The sequence below is a fragment of the Pristis pectinata genome, chromosome 11, assembly GCF_009764475.1.
Source record: "Pristis pectinata isolate sPriPec2 chromosome 11, sPriPec2.1.pri, whole genome shotgun sequence".
NCBI lineage: Eukaryota > Metazoa > Chordata > Chondrichthyes > Rhinopristiformes > Pristidae > Pristis > Pristis pectinata.
This window is the reverse complement of record NC_067415.1, coordinates 23880098-23903586: the sequence shown is the minus strand read 5'-3', so window position 1 is coordinate 23903586 and position 23489 is coordinate 23880098. Positions and strand designations below refer to the sequence as shown.

General features: G+C 41.8%; 1 protein-coding gene across 1 annotated transcript in view; it reads right to left on the bottom strand.

The window, feature by feature from the left end:
- LOC127576097 (probable tRNA methyltransferase 9B) overlaps window positions 1-22472 on the bottom strand; it is a 32303-nt gene extending 9831 nt beyond the window's left edge. Inside the window, exon 1 of the mRNA XM_052026482.1 lies at window positions 22337-22472. The gene's annotated coding sequence lies outside the window, so the exon portion shown is untranslated. The remainder of the gene's footprint in view (window positions 1-22336) is intronic.
- Window positions 22473-23489: the final 1017 nt, after the last annotated feature.

The following is a 23489-nucleotide window of genomic DNA, read 5'->3' as shown; positions in this document are numbered from 1 at the left end:
GGAGAACAATCATTGCAATCCCAGGGTTCAAGCTTCCTCCCTCCACCATCTACAAAGTTGCCCCAAGGCATGTGATAGACTATTCAATGTTTAGGTATGAAGGCAGCAGTCAAACAAGTTCATTGCTATCCAGGGGAGAAGAGTTTGCTTTAAGTATTCCTGCCGCTAAATACAATATCTACTCATTCATCAGTGGAACACAGTTGCTGCATAGTGTATGATCTACAAGATGCATTTCAGTAACAAAATAAGGTCACCTTAACAGTCTACCCTTCCACCATGAGCAGGATAATGCAGCAACATCATCTCCAAGCTACACAGCATTCTAACTTGAAATATGCCCTGCTCTACCTTCAAACTACAGTTATCAACCTAAAGTGACTGTGGGAGTGGATTGCCACAGGGTTGTCTAGTTCAAGGTCAAAATATCAATATGATTTTCTCAAAACAGCCTATAATAAATTTGTCCATGCCAACAGTACTATTATGTTGTGGAATCTGGAATTTCAAAATGGGTTCCCCAGTGGGAAATCAATGAGGAAGCAGCATGATTACTCAAAATTGCTGTTTTTTCCTATAGCAGGAAATTGTCAACCTAGTATTTAGGAAACATTACAGTAATACTTTCCACCCAGTATATTATTTTAAATGGATACCAGATTTTTCAGTCTTTATACAGAAGCAGGTTCTGCAGCAAAGTACCTAATCAATTTGCCAAATGCTTAATTGGTGGCATAATTAACTGGGTTCTGCAGAAATCTGGAGTAAAATATTGATAGGCAAGTAATCTGTAGAAATTGAGTGTACTACTTGCTTACTCCTATTTCAAACAGAAGTAGTGTAAAATTGAATAAAGGTGGTCATATATTAGAGCAAAATGCAAATAAAGCATCATTACAGCATTATATATGGAGAATTCATATAGAGCATCAAGCACAATTCTTTTAAGTTAAGCATTTTAAAAACCCACAAAGTGCACACTTTCATTGCAATGAATGCAATTTAAAGTGTTTTGGGACTAGGATATTGAAGTGGTAAGTTGATGTTAAATGTTAGTATTAAAATGAACATTACAAATGGAGTTAACTTTTCATTTCCCCTCCATGATGCTTTAAAATATCCAATTTTAGTGTTAGTTAAACCAACCTGGTCGCAAGACATGAAAAGAACATATTCTGCTTAAAAACAAAAGGCCCACAGTTTTTAAATAGCAGCTTAAAGGCAGTTTAGTATCAAAAGGAATGAAAACATTATTCTCCCCTTCCCACACCACACAAAATATTAAAAATTATATCTAGCCTTAGGTAAGTGGCATTCTCCAAGCCACATATTGCTGCCTTCTGGTCATCTCCACTCCCCATTCCTCTTCACCAGCGCCCCCCCCCCCACCCCCACAACCTCTTCAGCACCTTTGCCCTTTAACTATGTAGCATTTTATCACCAGTGATCAGACTTCAGCCCTTTCTTTTCTTGGCCTTGGCCCCCATTACAACGTACACTTCCTCACAGCTCATCTAGCAGCACCGACATTTATCCCTCGTACTCCCACTCCCCCACAAACCAACTCCCCCCAACTGTATGCTATTCTAGCAACTGCACCGTGGCCAATGTTTCCCTCTCTCCCCTCAACAAAATGTTTCTATCCTCATCAACCTGTAGCTAGTCTTCAGTTTACCTCAACCCCTACTTTCACGGCCAACCGTAATCTCCCTCTCCCCAACACCATCTCCTACTGCTGAAAATTCTGTCCCCACGACTGGCTTCTAAAACAACTATTCCAATGAGTGGTCTCTAAACCTCCATGTGCTTCACCACTTAAAACTGCCGCTTGTATTGTACACCAAAACAGTCACCTCTAACAAACTAACTGTGACCTCCTGTCCTTAACCCATTAATCCTTCCCGTTAGCAGGTATGTATCCAGTCATCTGGATCACGTTCTATAAATCCCTCTTTTATCCCTCTGCTTCCAATTTATTGAAATAAATTTACAGATAGCTCTTCCATTCTCTTTCTTCCCCAATGACAGTGCTCCCCAACCCCTGCCATAACTCACTTCACCCCCTTCTATCACGTTCCTCTTTTTCAAATGGGAAAAAGTGGGACAATGATAATAATGAGCAATAGCCAAATTAAGAACTTACAACAACCTAGTTAATTTCATGGATCACAAGTCAAATATCATACTGGATTTTCTTCTTTTTCCTGGGAGATTACATTATTATTTCTGATATAATTCAGTAATTTATCTGTGTTACTGGTCCCACACGTGTAACAAAATTAATGAACTCTAGCACTACAGGAAAGCAGCAGTTGATAGCATGACCTCTGAACCTTGACACTTCAGCAGACTTATCATACAACACCAGCTATTGCTTCCGAAAGGTTAATGACATCTATAATAAAAAAACATCGTTGTTTAAGGTGGTCCATAATTTTCACATTAAAACCCAAGACAAAATACTGCTTGATGATGAATTATTTGGTGCATGCAAAATTACTTTAATAAAACCACATTGCACGTCCAGGTTCAGCAAAATCTGGTAATGCAAATAGAACTATACATGCTGTGTAAAATAAAAACTTTCACTTCTGCACTTTTCTTACAGAAGATAAATTACAACCTTAAACCAGTTCAGCTTCTATTTCTGATGAACGACTGAACTCAAAACATTAACTTATTTCTCTTTGCAATCTGAATTTCTTGTACTTTCTTTGTTCAGGTTTCCAGGGTTCCTTTTCAAGAAATAATTCAAGTTTATTGAATTATTCCATTCTTTACACATTCTCCTTCAGAATGACTACAAGTACGACATGATTATGTCCTCATGGAACTGCTGCAGGCTTGTGGACAAAAATAAACATTCAATCAAAATCAGTTAAGGACGTATGTCAATGATTAAAAGAAAATTATTTGTCTTTTTTGTTCCTGGCTCCCTATTACTTTAAACCATCATAATAATTCAACTATCAAGATCAGCCAACATGCACAGTTCAGTGCAAGGCAATTTTGCACAATCTTAAAATGGATCTCCACAACAGTGACAATGCAAACTGTTGAAACAAATGCATTCCCATGTTAAATTTTGCATAGGATTGAATGTACAATACAGCATATTTGATATTGGAAATGATTACATTGGATTGTTTATTCGACGGGAAATTTTAACTTGCCATCGTACTGGGCCCATGGGAGTCCTGTAAAGAACGGGAAATCCATAAATTTCTGTAGTAGGCATATTAGTGATTTTTTTAAAAATCCTGACTCTGCACAGAAATGGTACATGAATCAATTTAAACATTACTGCTTGAAAAGACATTGGAAACATGGCACGTGATGGATTCTGGAGCTGGGAATACAAGGAAGGGAGAATATGGAATACAGATGAACATACAGATCAAATAGTGGCTTGTCCTTGTATGTCAAGCCGAGAACTGTAAGAGCATACACAGGAATAATATTCCCCGCCCAGAAAAGTAATGAGCCATAGTCCTAGATTGAATGTAGAAGATATTTTAAGGACCCGATGGCATCAGAATACAGTGGCATGGTCACCCACATCCCTCTTAAGCATTATCCAATATGACTCTTCACTTCCACTTACCTTGCAGGGATATACCCATCCTTTTCTGTCTATGTACATAGCCATCAGTCTAGCTACCATCGACATTCAATCTCATAATTTTCCTTCAATCCCAACAAAACTCTCCCTCTATCCATTTGATATAGTCCATGACTCTCACTCCTTACAGCAGGGTGCAGAATACTAAGGATGTCAGAAGCAGACATGATCCTCCACAGATATCAGCTCTTACACCTGCAGAACAGAAGAAACAGCAGCAGGAGAGATCTCACAGCTGTCGAAACTATAATAATATTCAAGAACATTATGGCTGATCTGATCTTTGGCTTCAACTCCATTTTCCAACCCACAGTATGAAAATCTACCTCAGCCTTGAACATACTTAATGACCAAGTAAACACAGCTCACAGATTCACAACCTGCCAAGAGAATAACTTCCTCCTTATCTTTAGTGGCCAATCCTTTCCTTGAGACTTTGCCCCATGTTCTAGACTCCTGTAAAGAAGGGGTGAATAGAGGGAAACAGCTCCCATTAGCAGATGATTCGAGGACTGGGGAACATGTAGATTTAATTTTTTTAAGCAAAACATAAAAAGGGATGCAATGTAGAACTTTTTCTTTGTGTAGAACTCAATCGTGTAGCTTTAACTGCGAAGAAAGCATGCAACCCCACCTAGAGTTATGCCTAGGGCTGTTCCTAGCACGTTCTTCTGCACCTTGTACCTCCCGCTGGTCCAACTTTTGTTGCAGTGCAGTGTTGTGCAGAGAACAGTGCAATTAATCTAAAAAGCCTGACTGGTGCATTCAGAAGGGCATGTCTGGATCTGTCAAGGGAGCTGAAGTGCACAACTGCTTGCTCAACGATACATGTGGTTGTCGTATGGCATTGATGAAGCTGCTTCTGGGTCTCAATGGTCATGTTCATGGTGGTGTTATCAGCCACAATTTAGGATGCACTCCTCTTTCAGAAGCTGCTAGCTGATGTGCCTGCTCAGAGGTGCAGGGATGGAGTCAAGCTGCTGACCAAAGACACCATGGGAGCTGCCCTGGATTCTTGAATTTGCACCATTTTTTAAGATTGTACATCAGCAACATGCTGACAACATGACAGCAGTTCATGGACACTCTGGGTGATTGTAAGAGGAGCATTTGATGGCTCTGGGCCTGTTCTCGCTGGAGTTTAGAAGGATGAGGGGGATCTTAGTGAAACCTACCAAATTTTGAAAAGCCCAGATAGAGTGGACATGGAAAGGATGTTTCTCGTAGTGGGGGGGTCTGGGACCAGAGGGCACAGTCTCAGAATAAAATAAAGTCCCTTTGGAACAGAGATGAAAAGGAATTTCTTTAGCCAGAGGGAGGTGAATCTGTGGAATTTATTGCCACAGATGGCTGTGGAGGCCAAGTCATTGGGTATATTTAAAGTAGAGATTGATAGGTTCTTGATTAGCAAGGGTGTCAAAGGTTACAGGGAGAAGGCAGGAGATGGGGTTGAAAGGTAAAAATAAATCAGCCATGATGTAATGGCAGAGCAGACTCGATGGGCTGAATGGCCTAATTCTACTCTTATGTCTTATGGTCTATGTCTTATGATCTGTGGCAGGGTGGGCTGGGATTTTAACTACACGTTCGTTAATTTGGTGACCTGTAGAGCCACAACTTGCCTGCCTACTCATTCAGAGACCTTACAGCATTCAATTCATATAATCAAACTCTGGCAAACTGGTCCTCAGACATCTGCCTGATGCATTTATAGGCTGCTGTTTATTTTTTCTAAAAAAAAGCTCGACTGCATACAGCAATTTTTTTCTCAATAAACTAAATTCTTTGCATAGGCATCTTATATAGTTGAGTGTCTGTACAACAGTTTTAGTGGGAAATACTATAGTTAATCACTAAAGCACAGCAACATTCCCAGTTCTGAAATCAGTTCAAGCAATTCATCAACTATCAGTAGAAAAAACAAATTGCTTCAGTTAAGCTCAAGATATCATTGGAAAGGTTTTAAACTTGGGCCATCTTGTATAAACCAGGTAGCAGATGCCATGTCTTGGACACTGCACTGACTTCAAAGGATACTTCTGCTAAATGGCCTAAGTGGTCATTTCTGGTGGCAGATCCCTTTAAAATGAAAAGGGTAGTTTTAATAATCAATTGGATAAATAGTTGTGATGATGCTCCACCTCTACCCTCACCCAGTTTCACCAACTGGTCCAGCAGAAATAACAGCAAGATGCAATCTCAAAAATTACCTGTTTGCCAAGGACCAGCAGTGTTCTTCTCCAGGCCCCACATTAATAACATGGTTGTTGCTGGCACAAGTGTCCCCTCCACCACACCCCATGCTAGCCAATGGCAATGTTGCCCTGATGAGAGGGTCAATCTCTCCAATTGATCAGGCTTCCAGCTGGCAGAACTAGGCAGTCAGTTGGTATACTTCAGTTAGCACACTTTAGTGGTTATACTGATTTTTTTTTAAAAAGTTGGGCTCTATTCAAAGTTAAATGGAAGTACTATTAATAATTCACAAATTGGTTGCAGAATTTCCCCATCTTGGGTACATTTTGAAAGTAATTTATGAGATTGTAAAAAAATTTTGGATAACTCCGAGATGCAACAAAAAGCAACCTATTTATTTCTAATTTCAAGTTTTAATTTCCTTTCATCTTCCATTATTTTCTCATGCAATGCAGAGTGGGGCAGAGTTAGACAAGTTTCACAAGCTACCACTGGAAACTCCAAAATCTACTTATTAAACCTTTCACTGCAAGAGACATGCAGCTGTATAACCATTTTAAATATTTTGGTTTTTGGCAAAACTTTAATATAAAAATACAATCATGGCAATACATAAATGCCAACAAAGTTCAGAAGCAAAACATCGATAAGATAGTATCTTCATTAGTCACATGTACATCAAAACACACAGTGAAATACATCTTTTGCATAGAGTGTTCTGGGGGCAGCCCACAAGTGTTGCCACGCTTCTGGCGCCAACATAGCATGCCCACAACTTCCTAACCCGTACGTCTTTGGAATGTGGGAGGAAATCCACGCAGACGCACGGGGAGAAAGTACAAACTCCTTACAGACAGCGGCTGGAATTGAACCCAGATCTCTGGCGCTGTAAAGCATTACGCTAACTGCAGACACTGAATAACAGAAAATGCTCGACAAATTAGGTAACATCTCTCTCCACAGATTCTGTAGCAAGCAATGATCAATAGATTTGTGGCTGGCACGCTGTTTGCAGTGGGATTCAGTTGAACTCAATACTAGTCCTTTGGCTTTCACAGTATTTAGCAATGATTTATAGAGTCAAATGCCAGAGTCATGATAAGATGATGCAAAGATTGGTTGTGAGACTGACAGCAAGGAAAATTGCTGTAGATTGCAGGATGACATAAATGGACTGGTTAAATGGGCAGAAAAGTAGCAAATGGAGTTCAATTCAGACAAGTAAAAGGTAATACACTTGGGCAGAGCAAGCAAGACAAAGCAATACACAATACATTTCTCAGTCTCAAACTAGAGAAACAGAGGGACCTGTCCCTGAAGTAAGCTGCAATGGCTGTTGAGGAGATATATAGAACCATACAGCACAAAACAGGCCCTTCGGCCCACCATGTTGTGCCATCCATCAAACCACCCTCACACTACCTAACCCCTTCCTCCCACATATCCCCCCATCCCACACTCCTCCATATGCCTATCCAACAAGCTCTTGAACCTGTCCAATGTATCTGCCTCCACCACCACCCCAGGCAGTGCATTCCATGCACCAAACACTCTCTGGGTGAAAAACTTCCCCGACATCTCCCCTGAACCTCCCACCCATAACCTTAAAGCCATGCCCTCTCGTCTTGAGCATTGGTGCCCTGGAAAGGAGGCGCTGACTGTCTACTCTATCTATTCCTCTCAGTATTTTATATACCTCTATCATGTCTCCTCTCATCCTCCTCCTTTCCAGTGAATAAAGCCCTAGCACCTTAAGTCTCTCCTCATATTCAATACTCTCTAATCCAGGCGGCATCCTGGTAAATCTCCTCTGCACCCTCTCCAACGCCTCCACATCCTTCCTATAATGAGGCGACCAGAACTGAACACAGTACTCTAACTGTGGCCTAACCAGAGTTTTGTAAAGCTGCATCATCACCTCGCGGCTCTTAAACTCAATCCCGCGACTTATGAAAGCCAACATCCCATTGGCCTTCTTAACTGCTCTTTCCACCTGTGAGGCAACTTTCAATGAACTGTGAATATGAACCCCCAGATCCCTCTGCTCCTCCACACTGCCAAGTACCTTGCCATTCACCCAGTACTCTGCCCTGGAGTTTGTCCTTCCAAAGTGTACCACCTCACACTTCTCTGGATTGAACTCCATCTGCCACTTGTCAGCCCAGCTCTGCATCCTATCAATATCCCTCTGTAAGCTCCGACAGCCCTCCACACTATCCACAACACCGCCTGTCCTAGTGTCATCCGCAAACTTACTAACCCAGCCCTCCACCCCCTCACCCAAGTCATCTATAAATATCACAAAAAGTAGAGGTCCCAGAACCGATCCCTGCGGGACACCACTAGTCACTGCCTTCCAATCCGAGGGCACTCCTTCCACCACAACCCTCTGCTTTCTACATGCAAGCCAATTCCTAATCCACACAGCCAAGCTTCCTTGGATCCCTTGGCCTCTGACCTTCTGAAGAAGCCTACCATGAGGAACTGAATCAAACGCCTTACTAAAATCCATGTAAACCACATCCACCGCACTGCCCTCATCAATCTTCCTGGTCACCTCCTCAAAGAACTCTATCAGGCTTGTGAGGCAAGATCTTCCCTTCACAAAGCCATGCTGGCTGTCCCTAATCAGTCCATGATTCTCGAGGTGTTCATAAATCCTATCCCTTAGAATCCCTTCTAACAGCTTACCCACCACAGACGTGAGACTCACTGGTCTATAATTCCCTGGCCTATCCCTATTACCTTTTTTGAACAAGGGGACAACATTCGCAACCCTCCAATCCTCTGGCACCATCCCCGTGGACAACGAGGACTCAAAGATCCTTACCAGCGGTTCAACAGTCTCCTCCCTAGCCTCTCGAAGCAGCCTGGGAAAATCCCGTCAGGCCCCAGAGATTTATCTGTCTTAATATTACTTAACAACTTCAACACATCCTCTCTCTTGATATCTACAACCTCAAGAACACTACCCCTACCAGCGCTCCCTTCCACGTCATCAAGACCCCTCTCCCTGGTGAATACCGAAGAGAAGTACTCATTGAGAACTTCTCCCACTTCCGCCGCCTCCAGGCAAATTCTCCCACCTTTGTCCTTAATTGGACCTACCTTTACCCTAGCCATCCTCCTACCCTTCACGTACTTGAAAAAGGCCTTGGGATTTTCCTTAACCCTACTAGCCAAAGCCTTTTCATGTCCTCTTCTAGCTCTCCTCAGCCCTTTCTTAAGTTCCTTCCTTGCTACCCTATATTCCTCACGGGCCCTGTCTGAACCTTGCTGCTTATACCTCATGTATGCTACCTCCTTCTCCCTAACAAGTTGTTCCACCTCTCTCGTCACCCACGGTTCCTTCACCCTGCCATTCCTTCCCTGCCTCACCGGGACATATTTACCCCTAACATCCTGCATAAGATCCCTGATAATCGACCACATCTCCATGGTACATTTTCCTTCAAAAAGGACATCCCAATTTACACTCCCAAGTTCTCTCCTTATAGCCTCAGTTCGCCCTTCCCCAATTGAAAATCCTCTTGTCCTCTCTGCACCTGTCCCTGTCCATGACAATTTTAAAGGTTATGAAGCAATGGTCACTGTCCCCCAAATGCTCACCCACCAATAGATCCTTCACCTGTCCCGGTTCATTTCCTAAAACTAGATCCAACAGGGCATTCCCTCTATTCGGCCTGTCAACATACTGCGTCAGGAATCCCTCCTGGACACATTTAACAAATTCCGTCCCATCTAAACCTTTGGCACTAAGCAGGTTCCAGTCTATATTTGGGAAGTTGAAGTCTCCCATTATAACAACCCTGTTATTTTTGCTTCTCTCCAAACACTGCCTGCCAATCTGCTCCTCTATATCTCTACTGCTACCGGGGAGCCTATAGAATACTCCTAGTAGAGTAACTGCTTCTTTCTTCTTCCTTAATTCCACCCATACGGACTCTAGAGATGAACCTTCTACAACATCCATCTTTTCCACAGCCATAACAGTGTCCCTGACCAGTATCGCCACCCCTCCTCCTCTTCTCCCCCCTTCCCTATCCCTCTTAAAACACCGAAAACCAGGAATATTCAATATCCACTCCTCTCCTGACATCAGCCACGTCTCAGTAATAGCCACAATATCATAGTCCCCAATACTTATCCAAGCCCTCAGTTCATCCCCCTTATTCCTGACACTTCTTGCATTTAAGTAAGCACACTTCAGTCCATCTACCTTACTACTTTTATAGCCTGTATTCTGCTTCTCCTTCCCCAAATCCTCTCTACCTGTTTGATCTAACTTTTCCTCATTCCCTTCTTCCTCTGACCTACTCCTCCGGTTCCCTTCCCCCTCACAAACTAGTTTAAACCCTCCCGAACCACCCTAGCAAATCTCGCCACAAGGATATTGGCCCCCTTCTGGTTCGGGTGTAACCCGTCCTCTCTGTACAGGTCCCACCTTCCCGAGAAGAGATCCCAATGATCCAGAAATCTAAAACCCTCCCTCCTGCACCAGCTTCTCAGCCACGCATTTGTCTGCCACCTCCTCCTATTCCTGCCTTCACTATCACGTGGCACTGGCAGCAATCCCGAGATTGCTACCCTTGAGGTTGTGTTCCTCAATTTTCTGCCTAGCTCCCTGAACTCACTCTTCAGGACCTCATCCCCCTTCCTACCTATGTCGTTAGTGCCAATATGGACCACAACTTCTGGCTGATCTCCCTCCCGCTTAAGAATCCTGTGGACCCGATCAGTGACATCCCGGACCCTGGCACCTGGGAGGCAACATACCATCCGGGATTCATGCTCACTGCCACAGAACCTCCTATCTGTTTCCCTGACTATCGAGTCCCCTATCACTACCGCATATCTCTTTCCCACCCTTCCCTTCTGAGCAGCAGTACCAGTCCCAGTGCCAGAGACCTGGTAACTGCAGCTAAGCCCCTGCAGGTCATCCCCCTCAACAGCTTCCAACGCAGAAAACTTGTTACTGAGGGGAACAGCCTCCGGGGTTCTCTGCTCTGTCTGCCTGCCTGCACATCTTTATTCTTCAAGGTAAAGAATACAAGAGAGTGTGAAAATCATGCTATAGAACAACATTAGCCACCTTCCAGTCTTTGAGAACTTCACCAGTGGCTAACAATGAAGCAAATATCTCTTTCCGCAATTTCTTCTCTAGCCTCCCACAAAATTCAAGGATGTACTCAGTCAGGCCCAGAGGATTTATCCCCCTTAATGTGATGTAAGGCTGCAAATACCTCCTCCCTGGTAATACAAACACCATCCAAAACATCACCACTCATTTCCCTTATTTCTTGAGCAACCATGATTTTCTCCAAAGTAAACACTGAGGAGAGATATTTGTTATAAATCCCACCCAACTCCTGTGGCTCAAGACAAAGGTGGCCCTGCTGATCTCTAAGAGGACCTACACTCTCCATGGCCACCCTTTTACTCTTAATATAGCTATAAAACCTCTTAGGATTTTCCTTCAGATCCATCTCTTACCGTCTTTGCACTCTTGATTTCCCTCAAGGGTATTCTTAATCTTTCTATAGTCATCAAGGGATTCACCCGTCCCAGACCTCCTAAACCCAGAGTATGATTCCTTCTTTTTCTTGACCAGAGCCACAATATCTCTCATCAGCCAAGGTTCCATAAAGTTGCTAGTTTTACCCTTCACCCTAACAGGAACATGCTGCCCCTGGACTCTTGATATCAGGCTCTTAAAAGCCTCCCACTTGTCATTTGTTCCTTTCCCTTCACACAGATTCACCCAATCAACCTCTGCTAGATCCTGCCTAATTCCCCCAAAATTAGCCCTGCTCCAGTTTAGGACCCTGACTTGTGGACTGTCCTAGGTCTAGGAATATTGACCCAGTGAGAGTGAAGGACTAGTGCTAGAATGCAAGAACATGGCTCACTTCCAACACCCTTAGCTGAGATGGAGAATAAATGCAGGCATTGACAGAAATACCCAAGTCCTAAAGGTCCAAAAAATACATGTCATGCTTTGTTTGTTCTCATATGAAGAGCTAGTTATCAAGTCTGGGTGGTCTGTGATGTTCTAACAAAAAGGTCACAGACCAAAACATTGACCTTTTCTCTTTCCACAGATGCTGCCTGATATACTGATTTTGCCAGCATTCTGTTTTCATTCCAGATTTCCAGCATCTGCAGGTTTTTTTTTCGTGGTGTGTGATGTGTCAGGAACCTGAAGAAGATGGTGATTGCTTGCATCTGCAGCTCTTGTCCTAGATGGTACAAGTCATGGATTCAAGGTGTCAAAGCGATCTTGGAATCTTGTAGATAGTACAATGCAGACACTGCATTGATTGCGGAGGAAGTGAATATTAAACTTGATGCCAATCAAGGAAACTACTTTTTCTTATATTGGGTTCAGCTTCCTGGGTGTTTACAGAGGATGTCAAGGAAGCAGGCACATAACACCACCATCTGCATGTCCTACCACAAGTCACATGCTACTGACTTTGAAATCTATTGCTAGGCCCAAAAATGCAAATATGAAGATAAGGAAATATATATTTTTAGTATTTTTTGGAATAAACATTGGTAATCTCAGTGGTAATTCCCCTGCTTCTCTCAGAAATATGCAAAGCAATCTTTTACATCCACAAGAGACTGATTTTATTTTAACATCTCATCTGAAAAATGGCACGGCCATAAACACAGAATTCCCTCCACAGAATATCAAGCTAGATTCTTGTACAAGTCTCTGGACTGAAACTTGATGTTATTGAATCAGTGTTGATTAATAGAAATTACTGATGTGACCACTAGTAGCTCTGGACTAACATCATTTCAGTCATGTGCACTAATTTAATTTTAAAAAGCATTTTACTTAAATATCTATCACTATTTAGTGCAAATCATCATGATCTTTCTCCTTCCCCAGTCTGAGATTCTGCCACAAGTTCAAAAATACATTATTTCAACTTAGATGTTTTTGTCCTGCATTTGTGAGCAGAAATTCAGACTTTCTCAGAGAAATATAGGTGAAATGTCCAGATAGATTATCTTCCATTACCCTGGTAGTCACAAGTTACAAGAATAATGGAGAAATTAATCTCCTTCAATCCATCTATAACTGACAAGGTGAAACAACTCAGCACTGTCTACATTATGTAGTTCCGTTAGAATCTTAATAACAATCAAATCACCTCTCATCCATCATTTTTCTAATGAGAACATCTTTTTTTTACATGTATTTGCCTTTCATAATTCAGTCCCTTCATTCCCTCAATTATTGTGGATGTTTCCTTCTGTATTCTCTCAATTGCTAAAAATAGGATTTGTATTTATGGCTAGCAGAAATGTGTGAATTATAAAATGACAGGATTACTTCACTGTTTCATCTCAATAGCAACCTTGAAATGCATCCGAACACCTTGTTTGCTTTACTCACTGCCACCAAGCATTGTTGCAATAGCATCAGTTTTATTTCAGTCAGGATCCCTACAGAATATCAATTTTATGAACAATATTTTCACAAGATCACAAGACAAGGGAGCAGAAGCACGCCATTCGGCCCATCGAGTCTGCTCCAAGGAAAGGGAAATAGAAATGAGAAATGGGGAATGGGGGAAGAAGAAAAAAAACTATTCTAATCCCAACTACCAGCCTTATCCCCATATCCCTTGATATCTTGACTATTTAGATATCTATCTATCTCCTCCTTGAACACCCCCACTGATCTGGCTTCCACTGCTGTACGTGGCAAGGAGTTCCACAAATTCACCACCCTCTGGCTAAAGAAATTTTTCCTCATCTCTGTTTTGAAACTGTACCCTCTAATTCTAAGATTGTGCCCTCTGGTCCTGGACTCACCCACCAAGGGAAGCAGCCTAGCCACATTTACTCTGTCCTTTCCTATCAATATTTTAAATGTCGCTATGAGGTCCCCTCTCATTCTTCTGTACTCCAGCAAGTACAGTCCAAGAGCCGACAAACGCTCCTCATACTTAAGCCCTTTCATTCCTGGAATCATCCTCGTAAATCTCCTCTGAACCCTGTCCAACGTCAACACATCCTTCCTAAGATGTGGGGCCCAAAACGGCACACAATATTCCAAATGAGGCCTCACTAGTGCCCCGTAGAGCCTCATTAACACTTCCTTACTTTTATACACTATACCTCTCGAAATGAATGCCAACATAGCATTCGCTTTCTTTACCACCGATCCGACCTGGTGGTTAACCTTTAAGGTATCCTGCACGAGTACCCCCAAGTCCCTTTGTACTTCCGTGCTTTGGATTTTCTCTCCTCCTAGATAATAATCTGCCCGCTTATTTCTGCTTCCAAAGTGTACAACTGCACATTTCCCTACATTGAATCTCATCTGCCATTTCCTTGCCCATTCTCCTAAACTGTCTAGGTCCCTCTGCAACCTTCCTATCTCTTCAATACTCCCTACTCCTCCCCCTATCTCGGTGTCATCCGCAAACTTAGCCACGAAACCATTTATTCCATCTATCCATTTAAGTAAATATTTTGTTGGAACCTTTATGAAGGACTTCATCCACATTGAAATTCACCTGCTATCCGTCTGCCTGACTCGCAAATATATTTAAATTCTCCTGTAGCTAATCCTATTCATCTTGACGAATTTTATTTAATTTATGATTACTTGAGGCCTAGTATTATTTTATTAAACAGTAGAGGCCAAAAATTCTGTTGTGTGGTGCAACATTGTTATGCAATACACAGTAGAATTTTATCTCAGAACTTCGAAATCGCGATATGCAGAGAGCAAGCTTCCAGTTCTTTTTTTCCCTGTAGCCCACCCTGCATAGAGGGCACTGCACCAGTTTAAATTGGGTATACTGTATGAACAGTAATAGTGTCATGAGTAAAAAATATAACAAATAAATCTCAAACCAGCTTGTGTCTTTATGTCTTGCACTATACCGCTGCCACAAAACAACAAATTTCACGGCATATGTCAGTGATAATAAACCTGATTCTGAGGAAGATCCATTGCCTCATCTTTTCCTTGTGATGAACTCATCAAGTGTAGATTTCACTCAGTTTAGACTAGGCACTCAAATTCTATTACAGGCTTGAACTTCTCCTTGCATCTCAGGATGAGAATATCATGCTACATAAGGAGGCACCGACAACAGGAACGTCAACAAGGTTACGCTAAGGTGAGGAAAATTGTATTGTAGATCTACTTAAGAACATGGACTTTTTTTTCTGCTCACTAGTAATTTCTAATTAGTTAACCTGCTGTCTCCATGGCTGTCACTAAGTAAACTGATAAAATTGTTAGTCAACTTGAATTTGTTGCAACTGAATCTGCAAATTTAAAATGATATCATCTTCTTTAGTGTTTACATTCACATTTTCCTTCAACAATCAGATTAGAATAATCAAGTAATCAAGCAACAAAGCAGTTCCACGAAGTTGCACTGCAATAATTGACTGACATTTGTTCATCATAACTTTCCAATAGTCTGCATAACTGAAATAATGAAAATCAACATGCCAGTGTGTAACAAAAATACTTAATATCCAATGTTAAACAAAAACAACTTGAGTCAGTTAGAGACACAGCTTGGAGAAAACCCTTTGGCCCATCAGTCCAAGCTGATCATCAAGTGCATAATTTTACACTATCCTAACCCATTCTATTCTACTCATATTCCCATTAATGTTCCCTCCGCAGCCCCCACCCCACTCGCCTACCAAATTCTATTATTCATCTATACACTAGGAGCAATTTGCAGTGGTCGATTAACCTACCAACCCACAGGTCCTTAGCTATTGAAACTAGCTTCTTCTGACAAGCAATTCTAACCTAATCATGGTATAGTAGCTGATAGTTACAGCAAATTTGTTCATTTTATGGACAAAGACCAAAGGTGCAATGGCCATGATTACCAAGTGATCAATTTAGTTTGCATAAATGTTATCATTTTATTAGCTTGTCTGTTTTAAGTCTATCCCATTTAGCACAATTGCAGTGCCACTGAACACAAGGTGGATATCCTCGGTGTGAAGACAGGACTGTTTCCACAAGGACAGTGCAGTGGTCAATTCTATCAATGCTATCATTGACAGATGCATTATCAGAAGTAGATTGGTAACAATATTATCAACTAGGTTCACTCATTATCTTCCACAGATGCAGTCTGGCAGTTATATCCACCAGGACTTAGCCACCTCGGTCAATGGTGGTGCCATCAAGCTACTCTTGGTGATGGACATTCTGCGCCCTTGCTACTTACAATGTTTTTTCCAAATATTGTTCAATGTAGAGAGCACTGATTTATCAGTTGAAGGTTTTCTTGTCTATGTTTGACCTGATACCATGAGACTTCATTGGGTTAGGAGTCAAGTTTGAGGACTCCAGGGCTACTCCTTTCCACCTGTATATCAATGTACCACCATCTCACTTGGTTCATCCTGCTGGTGGGACAGAACATACGCAGGAGTCTGGCACATTATTTGTTAGGTACGATTCTGTGAATGTGACAATGTTCGGTTCTTGCCTGTCTGTGCAATGGCTCTTCCAGTTTAGAAACAAGGACTTCAATATTTTGACTGGACTTTTCCCTGTCAGCATTCAATGCCTGCGTCAATATCAAATGGCCTATATGGTTTATTTTCTCTCTGCTTGAACATAGTGGGAATGGCTGATTAGGTCAGAAGGCATTTAAAAGTCAACCAGACGGGGTGAATCTGGAGTCGCATGTAGACCAGATGGTGTAAGAACAGATGATTTCCTCCTCTGAAGCACATTAGTGAATTAAATGCAATTTTTATAACAATACAGTAATTATTGTGGTCACCATTATTTAGTCCAATTGTGTTTCTTCCCAAATTTTAGATTATCTATTGAATTTGAATTTCACATGTGCCATGTTCAGCAGATTAGTCCTATGACACAGATCCACTACCATTTACTCAGAATCATTTAGCATTATCATAATTCCTTATTCATTCCCAATTAGCTATTATGTTTTGATTCGATGGAAAAAATGTTGGACAGATTGTGATAATTATGCCAAGTAGGTATTATGCAATACCAAGTATAAGACTTTTAACAAAGAAAACATATCTCCTTTTGACCTACTGTTTTTAAGTTAGTGTCCTTCAGAAAGTTAAAATTGTCAGGGTCACTTACATAAAATGGACAAATAACCAAAATTCTTATTGTACAGTGTTCTGGCACTAATAGTATCTGATGGATTACATGAAAATTTTAAATGAATAATCTTAATGTTACTTATTCTAATTCATATGTTCCTTGTTTAGCTACGATCCTTTTAAAAAGATTAACAAACAGAAGAAAAGGACAAAGAGGTGCTTGCAGCTTATGTACGTAGCAGATTATAGTTATAATGGGAGTGGACGTGGGATTCATGTCTTGAGCTTAGTGATTCCGGAAGGTGGGATGAGTCGAGGGTTGGCACTCATGCATATTTGAGGGGTGGAAAGCCACCAGATCAACGAAGGCCATCGATTCACAATGACATTTCTTTCATAAGTGCAGGGAAATCTTGTCAATTAATGAACTTGCATTAATAAATGTTTGCATTAATAACATCCTTCACCATCTCTGGACCTCCCAACATGTATTACAGCAAACCTTTTTGAAGCATAGTCAATGCAGGAAACATAGTAGCTGACTTACATACAGGAAGCTTCCACAAACAGCAGTGAAATAACAAACAGGGTCATTTATGACGATAAAAGTTGTTAACACCAGGGATCTCTCCCCTGGTCTTCATCAGAATGGCATATCTCTAACGTCCATCTGGGAGCTCTGAAGGGACTGGTGCAGAACAGGATTTCCTAAATGGCCTCAAGAAATTTGGGGAGGCCCCTGTCACTAAAACTGAAAATGTTTTGTTAAAGCAGGCAGTTTATCCAAAGTTTCAAAGGGGATGGGGTGGTTTGTTAAAAAAAGCCATTGAAAGAATTTTATTACTGATGCCAAGTACAGGCCATGTCCAGGTAACGAACACTCAACTTATGGACAGCCCCTACATAAAAACGAGCTCTCACAGTGCTGCTGAATTTAGAGCCCAATGTACATACATATGTTCGTTCAGCAGAACTAGTTTCCTCTCTCTATACTTTTAGTAATTGCTTCTTTTTTAAAAAAATCAGACTTGCATGCTTTTCATGCCATTTATTACAGTACTTTGGAGATGAGTTTAAGTGATTTTGTGCTTTTTCTGATTTATGGATGGATGTCTATAAAAACAGAACACGCTCATTACCTGGGAACAGCCTGGAACGGTTTTGAGATAATGTTACAAAAGAAATGGTTTATGGACTGTGCCATTTGGCTGTTTCTCCGGGACACACTGGCTGCCCAGAGACTAGGAAACTTGTAAATGGCTGTCTTCTTGGGGGGAAAAAAAGATAGGGATGTTGGGGGGAGGAGTGTCCACACCTAACAATGGGGTCAATCATAGCAATGAGCAGGATTGTGAAGATAAACAAGTAGGGGTAGGATAGTCAATTTAACCAGAAACATAAGACAAGGCAAAAATGGCTTCAAATTACAGCTTTTTGTGGAAAAAATAAGAATCATGAAAAGAAGCAACATGCAACAGGCACTTAATGAGGGAAAAAAGCAAAAAACAAAAAAAGTGGATTTGGGGAGGAAATTACAAGCGGAGAACAAGCAAAATTGTGAAATGTATTGCATTAGCTCTTAATTATATTTTCTAACTCAATGTAGAGCTGAGTGTTGGCAAGTGGAGGATATTACAGTTGAGCTTCTGATCACCAGTTTTCAGACTGAAGCCAATACTCACTTACAAGGAACCAAATCAGCATTACTGAAGGTTGAAGGTTAACGCAAGCATGAATAGCATAATACACTGATGACTTAACTGACGTCAATCGGAAGTGCGACAAACAGAAAAATGTATGCTAGATGCAAAATGTTTTACAGATAAGATGTGCAGTTAGCACAAATTTTAAGTCAATTATTTTCGGAGGATGCTCATTAATAAAATTGGTCCAACACAGCAAAAGTGTCAGAATGAAAAATAATAACTGAAATACCAAATCCTTGATTATTAGAATGGACAATAGGGCAACATAATTAAAGGAATTCAGTTTGGAACAGGGCCCTTGAGGAACACAAGGAAGCCGGAAAAGAACTCAAGAAAGGGGTTAAGAAAGCCAGCAGGGGCCATGAAAAGTCCTTAGCAAATAGGATTAAAAGAGAATCCCAAGGTATTCTATACATATATCAAGTGCAAGAGGACAGGACCACTCCAGGGTGAAGGAGGGAATTTATGCTTGGAATCAGAGGATGTGGGAGAGGTACTAAATGAGAGTACTTTGCATCAGTATTCATCGAGAAGGACATGGAGGATAATGAGAGCAGTGTGGGGCATGCTAATGTGCTAGAGCATTTTGAGATCAGGAAGGAAGTGGTGCTGGGTCTTTTGAAGGGCATCAGGGTGTTTAAATCCCCAGGGCCCGAAGGGATGTATCTCAGGTTATTGAAAGAATCCAGAAAGGAGATTGCTGGGGCTAGCAACAGGCAAGGTCCCAAAGGACTAGGGAGTAGCCAATGTTGTTCCTTTGTTCAGGAAGGGAATTAGGGATAATCCAGGAAATTAAAGTCCAGTGAGCCTCACATCAGTGGTAGAGAAACTAATGGAGAGGATTCTTGGAAGTAGGATATATGCACATTTGGAAAAACAGGGCCTGATTAGGGAAAGTCAGCATGGCTTAGTGAAGGGCAGCTCATGTCTTACAAACTTGATTTTTTTTTTGAGGAGGTGATGAAGGTAATTGGTGAGGGTAGGGCAGTGGATGTTGGCCACATGAATTTTAGTAAGGCATTTGACAAGGTCCCTCATGGTAGACTGATCCAGAAGGTTAAGATGCATGGGATCCACAGTGACTTGGTAGTTTTGATTCAGAATTGGCTTGCCCATAGAAGACAGAGGGTAGTGTTGGATGGGTGTTATTCTGGCTGGAGGTCTGTGACCAGTGATGTTACACAGGGATCAGTGCTGGGGCTTCTGATGTCTGTGGTATATATAAATGACTTGGATGAAAATGTAGATGAACAGGTTAGTAAGTTTGCAGACAATACACAGATTGGTGGAGTTGTGGACAGCGTAGAGGACTGTCAAAGGATACAGCAGAATATAGATCAGTTACAGATATGTTACAAGGCATCCTGCTGTATCCTTTGACAGAGAAATGGCAGATGGTGCTTAATCCAAGCAAGTATGATGTGTTACACTTTGTGAGGTCTATTGCAAGGTTGGGGGAGGAGGGTGGGGTGGGGTGTGGGTTTAAAAAGTATACAGATAATGGCAGGACCCAGAACAGCATTGATGTTCAGAGGGATCTTGGGGTCCAAGTCCATAGCTCTCTGAAAGTGGTCATGAGAGTAGATAGGATGGTAAAGAAGATATATGGCATACCTGCCTTCATTGGTTGGGGCATTGAGTACAAGAGTCAGCAAGTCATGTTGTAGCTGTATAAAACTTTGGTACACATGGAGTATTGTATGCAATTCTGGTCACCCTATTACAGAAGACATGGAGGCTTTGGAAAGGATACAGAAGAGGTTTACTAGGATGCTGTCTGGATTGGAGGGTATGAGCTAGAGGGAGAGGTTGGACAAGCTTGGGCTGTTTTCTCTGGAGTGTCAGAGGCTGAGGGGAGACCGGATCGATTACGATGATGAGAGACATAGATAGGGTGGACAGTCAGAATCATTTTCCCAGTGTAGAAATGTCAAGTACTAGAGGACATGCATTTAAGGTGAGAGGGGGAAAGTTCAAAAGGAGATGTGCAGGGAAAATGTTTTTTTTAATAAGAAACAGAGAGTGGTACGTGCCTGGAACATGCTGCCACGGTGAGTGGTGGAAGCACATACAATAGTGGCATTTAGGAAGCTGTTAGATAAGACATATGAACATGCAAGGAATAGAGGGATATGGATCATGTACAGGCAGAAGAGAATTAGTTTAATTTGGCATTGTGTTCAGCACAGACTTTGGAGGCCGAAGGGCCTGTTCCTGTACTGTACTGTTCTACGTTCTGCGTAAAGTACAATCATAGGTATTGTAGAATAGTTGCCATTGAAGCATCCTGCTGTAAAGGTCCAATTGTGTGAAAGATTAGAATAATGTCTTGATTAGTTGCAGAATTATTGGAACATTTAGAAAAGACATTTTAAATGGCATGTTTTATTGTTACGAGGCCAATACGGAAATTGCAGACCCTTGCACTGATGGAGCAGGCAGTGGCTGACAGGTTGGTAGTTAATGTGATTGTGACCCTTCTGCTGCTTACACAGAGCCTCTGTGTATTCCCAAAGCACAGCCTTAAGATTCTCAATGCCATCCCACGTGTTCCTTCTCCACTTTGTGTGGTCATAGGAGTCAGTGGGGATGCTTCATTTCTTCAAGGAGGGTTGGACACATTGTTGAATCTTTTTCTCCATCTGCCTGGTAACCTCCACCCACAACAGAACTTGGAATAGAGTTTTTGTTTTGGGGGCCTGGCATGGGGCATGTAAGCCACGTGGCCTGCTCAACATAGTTGTGTGTAACAAGGACCCCAGTACTGGGGATGCTAGCATTTGAAGAGGACATCAACTCTAGGTTATTTACTCTGCCAATGAATTTCGGCAGTATGTTTCCAGTGCATTGATAAACATGCTGTAGTTAGTCCTGATTTCAGAAGGACAAGGATCACTGCTGCAAGTAGATGGCTCATGAGATAGGGGAAGGCGTCTACAATTTTCAGGATCTTGCCAATGAACCATCATTATCAAAGGGCAGTGTGGTGCAGTCGGAGACAGGTTTGGTAGAGGACCTATTTCTTGTGGCTGTTGCAGATGTACATTGCTCCTGTATTCACACCTCCATAATATGCTTCAGGACATCCGGTAGTTAAAGAAAAAGTGATGTACGAATGTCTTTCTACTGGAAAAAAATGTATTCCCTTGTTATGTGTGTAGGGAAACTAGCTTAGGTCAGCAGAAAGTAAACAAAGTGAAATAAAAGCACATGACAAATGCCAGTTCAACTAACCGCTGGAGAATGCAAGCTACGTGGTTCTAATGTTTCGATGATATTAAAAGTGCAAATGTACCGTCACTTTTACCATTAATGCAACACGAAAGTAAGAACATAACTTAGTTAGGTATTTAATACATAAAAACCACAACCAATATGTTATAACAATGAACAAAGCAAAATAAAAGGCATCAAACAGGAAGTTCAATGGCTTTTAACTTTCATCGATTAGACGACAGGATAAAGTCTGTGAAATATTCAGTCATTTCTACTTTTGAGCTCAGCGTTTGCCTTTCATCAGAAAGTCCCTGAACCTGCCCTCCTTCCCTGCACTTGGGCTCTGTTCAGCAACAAGTTGATCTCATTGGCTGCATAATGGAAGAAAATTTCCAGTTTGCTTTCCCGACTCAAGTTTAAATGCCGTCGCCTTGTTTTCCCGGGTTCTCGGGACATGGCCGCGACCAAAACCCAGATTAAAAGTACAAAATCCACGTACCTGGCGAGGTGGCGGCTGCGGGAAGATTGAACAAAACTCAAACACGCCCGGTTGCGGTACTTAGCGACCCCCTGCGAACTGGGACAAGTCAATCATCACACCGCGCAGCCCACCCCCTGCCTCAGCAGCGACGTTCATTGGGCCGCCTCACCACCTGACTCCGGCTGCCCCGCAACCAGCCAGGTTCCAATCCCACCCCCTTCCTTCCAAAGTGCAGCAGTCCCTGATAGCCACTGTAATACCCTGTTGGGTCATCAGAGTACTCAGTCGGACTGACTTATAATGCTGTTAGCTTCAGCAGAGTTTATATACAAAAAGAAAATAATGACATACCCATTAAGTTTGTGCCAGGTGAACTTAAAGAGGAAGTAGAATTTGTGGATGAATGGATACGAGTGAGGTAATGTCAATACTAACTTTAAATTAGTAGCCAATGTGGTTACTGCTTTTCTGGCTCAAACAAAAGGCGCCTTTACTGGTTTTAAAGATCAAAAGTAATACACAATGTAGAGAAAATCCCCATTTTTGGAGTTTAATTTAGCAGAAGTGTGTAGAGATTTCTTCTGTTCCTAATTTTCTTCGAAAGTATTCACTTTTTTAAAGTTTCTAAGTAAATTGAAGCGATGTTTCATTTTGTATCAAAGTGGCATCCCATGTTGCCGCAGCAGGAACTTTTCACTTCTACATAACGATTATATCTGAGCCTCGTTTGATAGAACAAATAACAGAACAGCACAGGAACAGGTCCTTTCGGCCCACGATGTTGCGCCGAACTAATTAAGCTAATAACACCTAATTTAAATAATTCCTTCTGCACGCACATGGTCCATATCCCTCCATTCTCTGCATATCAACGTGCCTATCCAAGAGCCTCTTAAACGCCTTTATTGTACTTGCCTCCACAACCACCCCTAGCAGCACATTCCAGGCACTCATCACTCTATGTGTAAAAAAAACTTGCCCCACACATCTCCTTTGCACCCCCTCACCTTAAATACATGAACTCTAGTATTAGATATTTCAACCCTGGGGGAAAAGATACCAGCTGTCTGCTCTATCTGTTCCTCTCATGATTTAGTAAACTTCTATCAGGTCTCCCATCAGCCTCACTATTCCAGAGAAAACAGCCCTAGTTTATCCAACCTCTCCTCAT